The sequence below is a fragment of the Lynx canadensis genome, chromosome A1 (assembly GCF_007474595.2).
Source record: "Lynx canadensis isolate LIC74 chromosome A1, mLynCan4.pri.v2, whole genome shotgun sequence".
NCBI lineage: Eukaryota > Metazoa > Chordata > Mammalia > Carnivora > Felidae > Lynx > Lynx canadensis.
Genome location: NC_044303.2, coordinates 239,433,842 through 239,447,390, shown reverse-complemented (window position 1 = coordinate 239,447,390; position 13,549 = coordinate 239,433,842).

Below are 13,549 nucleotides of genomic sequence, written 5' to 3'. Positions count from 1 at the left end.
CCCTCCTGTGCATCCTTCTTCTGCCTTTGTGCCCCTGAAATCACCTGGACCTTCGGGGGGACACAGTGGGGGCCCTTCAGGACCTGGACACCTCCCCAGCCACCTGGAAGGACACCGTGTGGGCGGCCCCCACCAGGCAGCTTATCGGATACACGCAGGGCAGCGGCCGTCGAGTGGGCCTCGGGCACCAGGAAACAGACTCAGTGGCCGGGGACCGGGTGGTGTCCTGGCTGGAGCACAGTGAGGACGCCTGGAGAGCACTCCGCGGGCACGTGCTGGGACAGGACGCTGCCACAGCCTGTCCAGAAGGATGACAGGGCATGTCCTGCTGACACCTCCACACAGCCTCCTGGGGGGAGAAGTCAGAACGCCACCAGCCTTGGGGGGTTTCAATCTGGAATCAACAGGAGCCTGGAGGGCCGTGGGCCCCGAGGCGGTCTTAGGTGGACCCGGGCCCGCCCTCGGAGAGGGTCCCCAGGAAACGCGTGACGCACCCTTCCGCCCACACCTCCTCTGGATGGGGCTTCTCGGGAGCAGGCGCTCGGGGCTGCCTCTGCCCGCCCGGGTCTCCCCTCTCGGGCTGCGTGTGCTTACCTCGGGCGAGCAGGTGCCCTGCAAGCCAGCTCTGCCGCCAGAGCAGAGGGCCTAGCCTGGCCCGCGGGAGGTGTTTCTCCAGAGGCTGCCCCGGGGCCTGCGGGGCTCCTGCCTGCTGGGGCTGTCGGCACACGCGGGGCCGTGCTGGCCCGTCACGCACAGGCTCACCCGCCCCTGCAGGCACAGACCCCCTGGGGGCTACCGACTGGCTCCTGCCCGAGGCCCGGGACCCCCGTCCCTCTCCCCTCCTGAGGACGCTGTGAGTTTCAGGACAGTCCGGCTGGGCCTCCAGGTGCTGCAGCAGGGCCGGTGGGCTCGGGGACACTCCGGGGCCATCCACAGCCACACTACAAGGCAGCCCGCTCCGATGGACAGAGACTCCGTAAGGACCAACACCGCTCAATCAAAGAAGAAACACACGGGCAGGTGTCTCCCACAGCTGGAAACGTCAGGCTTGTGTAAAGCAGGAAAAGCTTCGACACACCTAAGAGGCAAGGGAGAAAACATCCTTCATATGCGAAAAGCTCTTACCGGTCAACAAAAACAACGCCACAACAGAAACAGAAACGGAACTGCAGATACTCAGTGTGAGAAACAAACCCAATGGAAGGAGGGACGCGGAGACTCGGAGCACGTGGAGCGAGGCTTTAGTCGACCTTCTTGCAAGAGCAGGGGTCTGATGGACAGGTACACCCGGGGCGGTTCCAGCACACAGTTTGTCTCCTAGCGCACAAGTCCCTCCCCTGGTCCCTCCCTCATTGGCAGAGCACTGCAGAGGTCACAGCCCCGGGCCGGACATCACCTGTGCCGACGGAGGTCACGGCCTCGCCCGGACGTCACCTGTGCCCCTGTAAGGCAAAAAGTAGCCTGACTGGAACAAGTGTCCTTCCCGGAGGTGACGCGGGACTTCAGTCCCGTGGCACATGCTCAGTGCAAAGCCCGCGAAAACAAGCCCGCGAAACAGATGGGGGAGGAAGAACCAGGAGGTGAGGTGTCCTAGGGCTTGGGACTCCATCGTGCAGGGGGGGTTCATACGTGTTTCCAGGAGGTTGCAAACCCGCTGTGAACCAGACAGCACAGCTCTTCTCTGGTGTTTCTGAAAGTGAATCAATCATCTCTGTTCCCCCACTCAGCACAGACGGCACCCTTGACCAGAGCCGCGCCAAGACGGGATTGCAGTTTTCAGCGGATCGTGGCTTTGAAAGGCGACGGCCTTGCCCTCCTTGCTGATGGCGTGCCAACCCGCCAGCGCCAAGCTCAGGACTGGCCCCGTCGCACTCCGGCGGACCTGGGCGGCGGCCCCGCCGTCTGGTCTGCTCCTCGCGGCGGCGGCTGGAGGCGGTTCCCGAAGCCAGGTGACCCGGATGTCGTCCGCAGAGGGCGCTGCTGGCCCCGGCCCAGCCCGAGCCTCCTGCGTCACTGTGCTGGGGTGCCCGCAGCCGCCCCGAGGCAGGAAGGACGCGGCTGCAGGGACGCGTCCGTGGCCGTGGGCGCTGGACACGCTGAGCGGCCGCCGCAGGGCAGCGCGGGGGCAGCAGGGCGGAGCTCCCGCGACAGAAGGTTCTGCGCTCCCAGCGCTGCTCCCAGAACCCGCGCGTGCCCGCCGGCTCCGGGTGGACACGCCTCGAAGCGGAGGCGCCAGAGCGCACGGGCCGCGCTGGTCGCAGCGGGGTCATTAGCACCTTCCCGCACAGAGACGCACCTCAGCTGGTACAGACGGATCAGACCCTCGTTGTACCGAGAGCACTGGACGGGCCCAGGCCCGGGACTGCCGCACGCCCCCCCCCCCCCCGGCTGAGAGCTGGGCCCACCTGGGTCCCCGAAAGCCCCCTGGGCAGCTTCCTGCAGGTCCGGGGGCCCGCCCACCCCGTGTGGGGCACGCGTCCTGCCTTCTGAGGGCCTCCCGTGTGGCTGCACACGTGTCCCCACCGTGAGGCCCGTGGAGCCGGACAGCCGGGCCCAGCCACCGTGAGCTCCGCTGACTCGTCACGTCACCGCAGCCGCAGGCGGTGACGGGTGCTGCACCGCGACGCTGACTGACACGGCGCCTCGGCAGCTCGGGTCGGCACATGTCCGTGTCCTCGTCCTCGCCCGGGCCGCCCACTGTACTTTCTTCCTCAACACTTCTCGGGGCTCGGCCGCCCGTTCGTGATCTGACTCTCCACTAAATGTCGGCCCCTGCGGCGTGGGGACCTGGTCTCTCTCCTTCACGGATGGGTTCTCTGTGTTATGCCACAAAGCGGGCACCTACACCCCTGAAGCTTCCTGGGCACGGACTCCGCCCCGGAGATGCGGACTCCCTCCCTGCTAGCGAGCGTGGCGGGCGCTCTGGTTCTGCCCCTTGCGAGTCAAGCTGGAGTGAACACGCACACGTCGCTTGCCCGGCAGAACCGTTGGGTACAAGTCCAGGCACGCCGTGGTCCTGATGCGCACCACAGCCCGCCCCCGGGGCACAGAGCCTCCGACAAGGGAAGGGTGTGGACGGTTTGGAGCAGCTAACTCAGAGACAGAAGGCAGACCAGCAGGCACGGGCGTCACCCAAGAGACGAGGGCACTCGGGGCCCCTAAGGGTGGGGATGGGCGCAGAGGCCGCGTCTCCAAAACTCTGTGACCGAGTCGTCAAACAGGGTGGCGAGGGCCCACTGTCCCTCTGGGCAGCCCATGGCCCAGTGGCCTCTAGCAAAGACCTCAGCCGGTCCCGGAGGGAAAGGCCACCCCCTCTTACTTCTCTCAGACTTTCCTCCTGTAGCTGACAGCAACTTTGTCTTGCTGAGCCGAGAAAGAGAGAGAGAGAGAGAGAGAGAGAGAGGGAGGGAGAAGGAGGGAGCAGACCAGGGTCCGTGTGACAGGTATGCGGAAGGCACAGGAAGCTGGCCCCGTAGCTGGGCAAGGTGGAGACTCCAAGACGCGGCCCTCAGGCAGTGGGGCAGGGCCCCGGGCACAGGGCAGTCACACGGAACGTGCCCTTGGGCCCTGGGCTCTTGGACACCCAGGCAGTGGCTCTCAGGCTCGGGGGACCCGGGACCCCAGCAGCCTCGAGGTCATGACAAGGGTGGGCCGGGGACAGTCTCCACACTAGTTTTTGTGGGCTCTCTAGCTGCTCTCCCGGCAGCACGGACCAGGCCCGCTGGCCCCAGGCCGAGGCACAGCCTGTCTCCACGGTGACATGAGGTCACTTCCAAAGGATTCTTCCTGCAAACACAGTGAGCACCGAGGGTGACACTGGACAGACAAGCCGAGTGGGGACCCGCTGTCAAGCAGGGCCGTGCCACCTCCCCACGTCTAGATGGGCCTAGCAACCCCGTCTGCCTCAAGGGCACGTCCACCGTGAGGTCTTGGTGCCCGGCCGCTGGACCACAAACCCTCCTGATAGACACGGACTTGAGCTCAGTCCAAAGGGGGAAGAGGGAAGCTCCCTGAGGCGTGAGCCCTTCCTCCCAGATCCCAGCTCGGGCGGCAAGGGCTTCCCCAGCCCTGCCTGGACTCTGGGCAGGCCCTCTCCCTCCGAATCCCGGAGTGTCACTGCAGCACCCCCCACCCTGCCGTGCTGAAAACCCCGGGCTGTGGCCTGTAGGACTGAGTTGCAAGCGTGCATGGCCTGGGTCTGACTCCCTCAGTGGGCAGGGGCTTGGCTGCAGCGGGGGCAGCCCAGAGCTGCTGGGAAGAGAGATGTGTGGTGCTCCGTGGGAGGACGGTGACCCACTGTTCCCCTGAGGCCTGTGGGGTGAGCACCTGGCGGCACGGAGCAGCGTGGACCCCCGCTAAGGGTCCCAAGCCTCGGCTGGGACTGTGTGTGTGGCTCCAGAGGGCCCACCAGGGTGCGGTGGGGGGAAGAGAATTGGGGGCAGCCGGGGAGGGGGCGCCTTGAATCCACCTGCTGAGCGTGGGAGCGGGAAGGACCCTGTGCAGGGTCTCCCTGGACACCCAGGACGGGAGCTGCTGCTTGAACGTCCCCCAACCCCAGCAGCAGGTCGCAGCTCACCCAGGCTAGACAAGGCACCTTGGGTGATGGTGCACCTTGAGCGAATTAACCCCCAGAAACTGGAAAACCTGACCTTGCATAGCCTGCGCTGAGGACCGCAAACTGCAGCGACCACTAACCGGGCAGGTGGGCCCAGGACAAGGACAGGCTGAACCTCCCTGCCCCAGCTATCCCCAAGACACAGTGAGCAGATAGCTTCCTCGGGGCGACCAGAAGGTTTCAAGTGTCAGCTCGGAGTAGGGCTCCCGGGAACGCCCCTCGGAGACCTGGGGGTGCCCGGACCTGCCCTGCCACCCAGGCTGGGTCACAGAGAAGATGCTGGAGGCCCAGGGCACCTCTCCGCCCAGGAAGCTCTGCCAGTGCGGGGTTAGCGCTTGACATGCCTCAGCGCCACGCCCCTCCTGAGCCACGCCCCCTCCAGGCCCTGACCTCGGTGCCAAGCTCTCTCCCTCCAGTTCCCCGCGCCTGCCCTCCGGTGCCACGCCCCCTCCGTGTCGCACCTCTCCCCTGCGTCTCACCCCTGCCCTGCCCATCTCCCCATGTCCCCCTCCTCTGTCACCTGGCCCTGATAGAAGCTCACTTCCTGCTGTCCAGAGGGCCAGGGCTCAGCCACCCTGGTCTCGAGTCAGGAAGGCGCACAGAGTGAGCGGCCCTGCATCCCAGCTGCCTGGAGAGCCTTCCCACTGGAATGTGGAAACGGCAGTATTTTCCTCCTGCTCACCAAGGTTCCCTGGACAACCTACCACGTGCCTGCTGCCAACAGCCCTTCTCCAGGGGGCTGCGCATGCCTAGTGACCCTCGGACGTTACTCCGCAGATGAGCAGCTTTCGTGAATAACCAAGCATTGTCAGTTGCCTCACACAGTGTGGATGTTTATTGCTAGCATTCGGAGATTAAGACGCCCTCCTCCCCAGGGAGACCCAAAGTCCTGGGGAGACAATGGGGGAGGTCCTAGTGCTCTGGGCCCCCAAAGGACAAAGGTGCCACAATTCAGATGAAATGCCAGAGGCAAACAGCAGCCCGTTCTGTGGGTCCACGTGTGTCACAGTAGCATGTGTGGGTCCAGGTATGTCAGGGTAACAGTCTTCTCCCTCCCAGCTGGTCTCATCCCGGCTCCTCCCACATCTGGAAGGCAGCCAAGCCTCCCCAAAGGGTTGGGGTGAAGAGGGAGGGAGGAGGGGGAGGGGAAGGAGGAGGGGAGGAGGGGGAGGGGAGGGGAGGAAGACAGGAAGGGAGGAGGGGAAGGGAAGGAGGGGAGGGGTGAGGAGGGAGGAGGGGAGGGAAAGAAGGGAGGAAGGGAGGGGAAGGAGGGTGGAGGGGAGGGAGGAGGGGAGGGGTGAGGAGGGAGGAGGGGAGAGCTGAGGAAGAAGGAAGGGGTGAGAGGAGGGGAGGAGGAGGGAGGAGGGAAGGGGTGAGGAGGGAGGAAGGGGAGGAAGGGAGAGAGGAGGAAGGGGGAGAGGAAGGGAGGAAGAACAGGAAGGGAGGAGGGGAGGGGAAGGAGAGGAGGGGTGAGGAGGGAGGAGGGGAGGGAAAGAAAGGAGGAAGGGAGGGGAAGAAGGGTGGAGGGGAGGGAGGAGGGGAGTGTTGAAGAAGGAGAAAGGAGGAGGGAAGGGGTGAGGAGGGAGGAAGGGGAGGAAGGGGGAGAGGAGGAAGGGGGAGAGGAGGGTGAGAAGGGAGGAGGGGAGAACTGAGGAGGGAGGAAGGGGTGAGAGGAGAGGAGGAGTAGGGAGGAAGGGGAGGAGGGGGAGAGGAGGGAGGAAGAGGAGGGGGGAGGAGGGGAGGACGAGGGAGGAAGAGGAGGAGGGGAGAGGAGGGGAGGAGGATGGGAGGGTGAGAAGGGAGGAGGGGAGGGAGGAGGGGAGAGAACAGTGCCACCAGCATCCCCTCCCCCAGCCCCACTGCTGCGTGGCAGCATTTCGCCTCTGGGCTCCTGCAGGGGGACAGGACGGGGGTCTGGAAGCCAGCGTCCCTCCGAGGCTGAGTCAGATGTAATTGTCCAGCTTCTTTGCGAGAACCTGTGGGATGAAAGGCTGGAGGCCTCTCTCCCTCCTGGGGGCTGGGAAGGCTTCGGGGAGACTCTGTCCTCCGCTCCCCGTTCCTTCCCCGACCACTGCCAGACCAGGGGTGAGGGGGTGGGTCTCTGTCCTTGCTCAGGGGGAGCAGGTAGTAAGTCCCGTCTCCTTGACTTAGGCTCCCCATTGTCTTGGTTCTGTTTCCGTGTGTTTGGGGAAAGAATCAGTTGGCATTGACTCTTTTAAAGCCCTCAGATGGGGAGTTTTCTTTAAAAAAAAAATGTTTATTTATTTTTGATTGAGAGAGCATGTGGGCAGGAGAGGGGCAGAGAGAGGGGGAGACACAGCATCTGAAGCTGTCTTCCGGCTCTGAGCTGTCAGCCCAGAGTCCCAGTTGGGGCTGGAATTCACCAACCCCGAGATCGTGACCTGAGTCCGATCGTGACCGGACGCCCCGAGAAGCACAGTTATTAAGTCAAGAGTCCCCGTGCGTGTGACTCACCTTCCAAACGGCCGGAGTGGGTGAGGGTTGGCAGAAATGTAGTTACCCCTCCACACAGCCAGGACCCAGCTGTGGGTGTCTCCAGCCCGCTTCCCTTTGATGGCTTTAACGGGACGCACCAGAAAGGCTGTCACAGTGCGTCTGTAATTCGCCACAAGCTCGCTTGCACCTGGGAGCACCAAACAGAGAGGGGAGCACGTTTGAAACACGAGACTCTTGTGTCGCGCTGGCTGCGTGGAGCCCTGCCCGTGCCCAGGAACGAACCCAAATGCGGAGTGTAGCGGTCTGCGGGGAGAACGGGGGGCCTGTCCGCAGTCCTAGGTCACCGTCCCACAGACACACCCCTCTGGACCACACCACCACTCGTCAAGGGGCGGAGGGCGCCAGAGAGCTGGGGACCGGGGCTTCGCGGGCCCCTCCGAGGTTGTTTTATGCCCTCAACAACGGAGCAACCCACTTAGGAACCACGGAACACACCCCACGGAAGGGACAGCGCTCAGACTCTGACACGGTCCCCGTGCGTGTGACTGAGGCGTCCAGGCTGACGTCTGCTGAGAAGGACCCTGGCTCGTGGGGCTCTGTCCGAGCCGGTGTCTCCCCGGTGCGCACTGTCCGTCCTGAGCAGACAGCTCTCTTAGCAAGCCCCGTGGGCGTGTGTGTGGATCTGGGTCTTACTTGCTGCCTCAGGAGCCTGTTCTTGTACTGCGTGGACCGAGCACGTCCTGAGGGGGAGTGGGCCCCACTTAAGTGAGCAGGTTGTTTACACTGAAACTTTGTGCAAAGAGACACTTCATCCAAAGAGACCCATGTGTGCTGCACTGTTAAAGCAACTTGCCATGCCTTCCAGAAACTTCTGGCGGCCAGGCGGCGAGAGCAGAGATGCAGCTCACAGCGGGGAGACAACGGAGGGCAGCTCCCGGCCGCGCACCCCAAAGGCTCCGGTGGCTATGTGTTTCCCCACCTTGTCTCTCGTTTCTGTCAACAGGCAGAGACATGAGAGGCGTCCCACGTCGACCCAGGGGTCCGGACACCGGGGCACGAGTCAGGGTCTGCACACACAGAGCAAGGCCGGCCCACCTGAGGGAGGGTCCCCGCCCCGTCCCACATCTGCTTTTCTGTGCAACGTTTCCAGTGTGTGGTTACGGTCCTCGGGTGGACGCCCCATCCCGCCGTGGACCCTCATCTTGCATCCCCTCAGCGAGGGTGGTGGCTAATGACGGAATGACGGTGGCCGCCGCAGTCCTGACAACCAGAGGCAGGACACGCCCACCGCTCCGGGCGGCCGTGCTCCAGTGGGACATTTGAACTTTGCTTCCAAAGGCTCCGTGAGTGCCAAGGCGGCCCAGTGGACCTCAGCCCGCCAGCGCCCGGGCCCAGGGCTTGGCTCCCTGGCGCAGGCGGGAGGGTCAAGGGGAGGCACAGCGGGGCACAATTCGCTGGGAGGCGAAGGTGCGGTGCCCTGTTCGCACAAAGGGGCCCCACCCTGTCCTGAGGCCGCCCCGGGGAAACTGGCACCGTGGGGCGGACCGTCCAGCCGCCCTGCCCGCCTCAGGGTCCTGGAGCACTGATGTGAGAAGCACTTGGAAACCCGCAGGGTAAGAACAAAAACACAGCCCTTCCCGTTGAAAGTGATGAGACCGGGTTTCATCAAGAGGTGAGACTCGCCTGGCGGCTCCAAGACCCAGAGGGAAGTGTGGGCTCAGCCTCCCGCTCCCAAAGCCACCGTGGGGCCCGCACGATGTGGGGCCGGCCGGGGCCAGGCTGGGCGAGGTGGGGGCAGCGGTGAGCCTGGGCCGGTGGTGGCCTCTGTATGTCCGGGCGCTCTGTTGCCCTTTCCTCCCGGGCGCTGGTGGGCGGGATGTGACAAGTGCCCCTCCTTGAGCCGGGCGTCTCTGGGGATGAGGACGCTCAGGGCCCATCTCAGGAGAGGAGACCTCCCCGAAGGCCCCTGTGAGTGTCCGCCCTGCAGACACAGTGGGAGGAGGGCTAACCCACAAACGGGCCTCGGAGAGGACACGGCGGTCGGTATCACGGGAGGGGGGCCTGCAAGCATCTCCCGCCCAGAGGCTCGCAGGAAGGCAGACGGCAAGCTCACGGCGGTCCCGTTGCGGAAGCAGCACCGGTGCAGACGTGATGCCCGCGAGTCAGGCGGGCGACAAGGCAAGGCCGCCGGGTGCGGGAGTGCGGGGTCCTGGGCCGCCACCGAGCTCACGCCCGCCGACGGGAACGACAGAGGGGAGGAGGCCACATTCAGCTGCGGAGGGTCACGATGGGCTCCAGGTCTGAGTCTTCAAGAAAGTTCAGGTCAGCAGCTGTGCGGGGCCCTGGGGACGGCGGTCCACATTCTAGAAGGATCCCAGGTAGGCTCTGCCTCACCAGGAAGGGCGGCCAGAGACAGGAAATCTGGCAAGCACCAGGGTGTTGGGGGCCACTGCGTCTCGGGGTCACCCTGTGAGTTGGGACCGCAGAGGGGCCGGGCGTCGGGGCACCGTCTACGCGTCCCTCGCTCTGTGCGCGTGCCGGGCGTCGGGGCGCCATCTCCCTCACCTTGAGCAACTACAGCAACGGTTAACCATTTGGAGCAGACTAAGGGCCTGTCCGTCCCCTGTCTCTGCCCTCTCGCCGGCGGGGGAGCCAGGGCCAGCCGGGCAGGTGGCCTCTCCCAGGAGCCTCAGCCTGGCCGGGAGTCACGCTGCCACCTTGGGGCACCCTGTAGGACTGGCGGGCGGGCCAGGGATAGCACCCAGCTCCCGGCCCCACCGAGACGCACGGTGGGCAGAACTCAGCTAGAAACTGCTTCCCCTGAAGGGACCGATGGCCTGTGGGGCCCAGCAGCTGGGTCAGAGCCGCGGGCCTCGTCCTCACAGGGTGCCGTGCACACAGCTGCCCGGCCCGCTGTGTTGGCCGGGACCCAGCGCTTTGGCGGGGAGGCCAGGAAGGCCTGACATCAGGACCAGGGCTGGCCCCGTTATAAGATGTAAGTTTCCGTATTTTTACGAAAGAAGGGGCCTCCGGAAGCCAAAGTGTTGGGGCCCACGGGTCCCCCGAGACCCCGAAGACCCCCCGGTCCATTCCAGCGAGAAGGAATGAGACGGATGTCCTCTGAGGAGAGGCCTGGGGCCGAGGACACGTGGATACAACATTTCCAAGCCAGCACCCTGGCACCCCCTTCCTGGCCTCAAGCAGCAAGTGCACCCCAGACCTGAGGCAGGTGGGGCGTGGCGATGCCTGTCTCCTGGGGGAATTTGGACTCTGTGATGGTCATGGCCATTGTCCCAGTCAGTCCAGATGACTGTCTTCTGCTGGCCGACCCCACTGCCCTGTCTTCCTGCCCTGCACACAGGCCGGTTCCGGGAGGCCTCCAGCAAGAGCTGCTGGGCGTGGGTGGGGCTGCTGGGAGCTGCACCCACAGACGACATCCAGAGGCATCTGGCAGAAAAGGCCCCAAATGTCCTGGCGGGTGAGTGTCCCGGCCACTGGCCACCTCAGGTCAGCCCCCCCCCCCCCCCCCCCCGCCGCCATGGCTCCAGCCTGTTTGGAGCCCAGTGAGTCTCAGTCACGTTTCTTACAGTGGAGAACCTCAACACCAATAACCTTGCGGGGCTTTCTGGAGTGTCTGGCTGTGCCTATCTGCCCCCCACGGCCACAGGGGCACAAAGTCAGACATTGAGACCCAAGGCGTTCGGAGGGCATTGTGTAATGCAGGACCAGCAGAAAGTAAAGGAAATACATTGGATTTTACATCAAAATCGAAAACTGTGCTTCAAAGGACAGTGAAAAGACAAGCCACAGAGCGGGGAAAATCTCAGCAAATGGTGTATTTGATACGGGACTCACATCCACAGTGCATGAGAACTTTTGCACCGCAGAAGGGCCAAGGATCTGAGCAGACGCGTCGGCAAGGCACGCAAGCAGGCACCCGGCACCCGAAACCATGCTTGACATCGTTGGTCATCACAGAAATGCAACCCCGCGGTGTAGGCACCACCGCACGTGCCGGGCTGGCCGGAATCCCGAAGTCAGGCGGGAACGAGCGTGGGGGGGACACGGGAGTGGCCGGCGTGGCCGGTGGGGCCCACGGTGAGGTGGTTCCTCTCGAGGTTAACGGAGGTGCCACGTGGCCCCCGGTTACTCCCAGGTGTCGCCCAAGAGAACTGGACACACCCTCCACACCGGGCTTGTGCATGGGCGCTCACAGCAGCCAGAAAGTGGAAACAACACAAACGTCCTAAGCAAAACGGGGTCCCCCACACAACGGAATGTTGTTCCGGCATAAAATGGAGCACAGTACTGACGCGGGTGCAAGACAGGGGCACCCTGGACATACCACGTTACGTGACAGGCCACACGCCGTGTGATTCCGTTCACACAACATGTCCAGAACGGTGAGATCCACGGACAGAAAGCAAACAGTGGCTCCCTGGGGCAGGAGGTTGGCGGGGAGATTGGGGGTGAGAGCTAAGGCCACGGGTTTCTTTATGAGGTGATGAAAATGTTCTAAAATTGCCGGGTGATGCCGGCACGTGTCTATGAATATACTAAAACTCGTTCAATTGTCTACTGCGAGCAGGTGGTTGTGGGGCCTGTGAATCACGTCTCGATAAAGCTGTTAAAGAAGAAATGGAAAACCTTCGCCACGTAAACCAGGTCAGCGTGGAGCACGCGTGGCATCTCCACTTCGCGACCCTGCTCTCTCTGTGTGGCAAAGCAGAGGTGATGTCAGATGCCGGCCAGAGCAGGGCCGGGCCTCAGGGGTGGCTCCAGTGGCCCGGGGCCACCTCGGGGAGGCGGAGGAGAGCAGTGGAGCACGGCACACCCTAACCCTAACCCTAACCCTCAACAAAGACGTGAGACTCCACAGTCCCTGACAGCACACCTGGGCGAGCATCCCAGCCATCCTCCCCGTGGGAGCACACGGATATCATCGCTCGGCCCCACGCGGGCACAGGTCTGCACACGATGGTGGGAGCAGGTCTGCACACACCTGTCCTTGAGCCGGTGTCTGGTGACGGACCTAAACACACGTGTCCACACGGGCTTCAATCTCCAAGCTGCCGCTTTGCGTGCCGGTGTCATTGCTGCAAACGCAGTCATCGGTACGGAAGACGGCCCGTCGGCCCACTCTGAGTCGGGGGCTAAAAGCTGAATGGGTGGGTGGGAGGCCGAGGAGGGGCGGGAAGAGCCTGGGAGGGCTGCCCACAGGTAGAGGGGCCTGGAACTGGGGCTGGGCACCACGTGGAAGGCCCTGATCCGCAGGCGGAGGCGAGGCCCCTGCCCTGCACTGCTTACACACAGTGGCCTGCTCTGCGGCGCGGACGGCGGGAACGGCTGGCCGCCAAGGCCGCGCACTGCCCGTGGCCGGGGTTCACGCCCCGTGTGCTGCCCGGGGCCTGGTTGACGGCGGGCGCAGAGGTCTGCCAGGGTCAGGAGCAGGACTGTGGCACAATCCACAGTTCTGTGCGCTGAGGGCTGCTGTAAAAGGGGGCACAGCACCTGCCCTGATGGCTGAGAAGGGGACACCAGTGCGTGTAACGCATCCACTCGGGCTCGGCCGGATGTCAGCCCATCAGTGAGAGTCATCCCAGGGGTGAGGGGTAGGTAGGATCCAGGCAGAGGCGGGAGCTACAGTGGTGAGCTGGGGAAGCCTAGCCCCCTTGAGGACGTGGGCCAGGCCCGGGCAGGTGAGTGACCTTGGGCACGGCGGCCCGTCTCCGACACTCAGAGCTCGAACGGGGCCATGGTGAGGACATCCACGGAGATCAGAAATGTGGGAATGACCATGGGGTTACAGGCACCTGCTGAGCTGAAACCAGTGCTCAGTGGGCAAGGAAGGTTGAGGCAAAACGAGGGGGGAAGTCGTGTGGGAGTAGCGAGCTGGGGTCCAGGGCAGAGGTGAGAGAGGAAGGTTTTTCTGGAGGCAAGTGAAGAGGGTGAGGGGAGGAGGAGTCCTCCCAGGGTGAGGGCTGCAGGGAGGGAACAGAGGGGGTGCTGAGGGGCTGGGCCCTGGGGGAGGGGCCAGCACCGCAGCTGGAGGATTCCGGGAAGGAGGCGGAGTGGAGGAAAGGTGTGCAGGTGGCCCTGTGCCTCACGTGGAGGGAGCGAGTGCAGCTGACCTGGGGTGCAGGGGGCCTGGGGCCCCCCAGGGCCAGCTGACACCCTCCACCATTGCCCAGAAGTCCAGGGAAGGCTCTGCTGCAGCCAAGGCCAAAGGAGAAGGGTGAGGGTGTGTCCCTCCAAGGCAGCTCCTTCCTTGTCCTTTATTTTGAAAAACTTTTCTAACGTTTACTCATTTTTGGATAGACACAGAACATGAGTGGGGGAGGGGCAGAGAGAGAGGGAGACACAGAATCCGCAGCAGACTCCAGGCTCTGAGCTGTTTGTCAGCGCGGAGCCCGATGGGGGGCTGGAACCCACAAACCATGAGATCATGACCTGAGCCGAAGTCGGACGCTTAACTGA